This window comes from Pholcus phalangioides, unplaced genomic scaffold, assembly GCF_987345545.1.
Source record: "Pholcus phalangioides strain wild (caught in Gottingen) unplaced genomic scaffold, Ppha-v1.0 ptg000007l_1, whole genome shotgun sequence".
In the NCBI taxonomy this organism is placed as follows: domain Eukaryota; kingdom Metazoa; phylum Arthropoda; class Arachnida; order Araneae; family Pholcidae; genus Pholcus; species Pholcus phalangioides.
The window spans coordinates 12,626,853-12,628,525 of record NW_028301600.1 but is presented as its reverse complement, the minus strand read 5'-3'; the positions used below and the strand labels follow the sequence as shown (position 1 = coordinate 12,628,525).

Here is a 1,673-nt window from a genome sequence, read left to right as displayed (position 1 = left end):
TCGCATAACGAGAAAAGTTTTGAACAAATTTTGACTTGGTTATGCGCTTTGTTTATTTATTTTCACGTTACCACAACTGAGATGATGGTTTTTCGCTTTCTCTTACACACCCACTGTAGAATTGTGGGTAATATTCTCCTCTACAGTCTCCAGTCAGCGTGTCTTACTCGAAAAATGAACACAAGTGCGAGCGTGACTGCGTAAGATACGAAACTAGATGTAACCATGCGTATGTGCACTTGAAGAATTTTTTTAAATTCTACTTGGAGAAAACTGTGGGCTCATTGCATTATTAAACGTGAGTTTGAGGGGCTAGCTCATGGATAGGAGCCAACATTTGCCGAAGAGACTGTTGTTGTGGTGTCACAGGGAGTTTTTCTCTATGTATATAGAAATGTCCTCTCCACTTGTCAATACAAGATTCATTGAGATACTGTTTATTTGTGGAGATGAAGATTACAAGGAAGAAAATTCATCACTGCCTCCACGGGGACTCGAGCCCCGGTCTCTCGCTTGCCTTGGCCATCTGGTTGGCCTATGTCATTCACGAGCTATTAGTTGTTGACGCCATGTACGGTGCCTTTCAACATATATATATACGCTCCAAGGTTGAAACATTCTACCTGCTTCCATAGCTTAGATGGTAGACTACTCGTCCGGCAAGTGAGAGACCGGGGTTCGAGTCCCCGTGGGGGCAGTGATGAATTTTCTTCCTTGTAATCTTCATCTCCACAAATAACCAGTCTGTCAATGAATCTTGTATAGTTTTTCTCTAATAAAGATTGTGAATAAATAGAATAGCTTACGCACGGGAGTAGTGAATTCTAACACTATTGAGAGAGAGAGACACGTTTAAAAAGAAATACGATAAACATGTTGAGGTAAATCGAGAAGCTACCCATACTTAGAATAAGACAACCATAGATATTTTTATGGGCGTTGTATTATATTTTATCATGTATATATAGTTTTTAGTTTTATAATTGAATTTTTAATTGGGTTGCTGGGCCATGCTAATCTTCTCTGTATCGTTCCAATTTTAGTATATGTACTGCCGAAGCGAGTACTTAATTGGGTTGTTGTATTTTAGAAACATATGACATCCGTATTTGTTACGGGCATTTTTTTTTCAGCCACCCGTTGGGCATTTTGCCTGTTGTGGCCTTGTATTTGTATTTGTCCTTGGGCAAGACCATGGTACTGGAGGTGCATAGCGATGAAATTGAAGAACTAGTGATAGAACATGACTAGGAGCAATCTTCTTTGCACGTAAAAACAAGAACTTACGGACGGTATCTCGTCTGTTGAAGAGAGAAGTGAGGAGGGGACTTCCCTCACTCTTTTCAAATGAGATTAAATTCTGTAGAAAAGAACCAATCAAATAAAGTTGTAGCAAAGCGAGCATTTAATCTATCCAAAGACAATGCAATTTCCCGTTTCCGGAAAATGGCAAAATCCTAAAAAGGAGGCAAAAGCAAGTATCATTGGCTATATTCTTTTTCAACGTCATACAAATAGAATAAGTTTTTAACAACAGAGTCCGTAAATTGTCTTAAACGATGGTAGTCCTCTCTCCCGTCTTTAAAAGTAATTCAGTTTGTAAACATTATCGTATTGTATGTTTTTATTTATGGCGTTATTATATTATATAATTATATTTTATTGTATTATTC

At 37.9% G+C, this 1,673-nt stretch overlaps 1 non-coding gene across 1 annotated transcript; it reads right to left on the bottom strand.

Moving 5' to 3' along the window:
- Positions 1-960: 960 nt before the first annotated feature.
- Positions 961-1,067, bottom strand: LOC149084929 (U6 spliceosomal RNA). Its single transcript, XR_016192898.1, has one exon. It is a non-coding gene; the product is annotated as a U6 spliceosomal RNA (small nuclear RNA).
- Between the last annotated feature and the right edge of the window lie 606 nt (positions 1,068-1,673).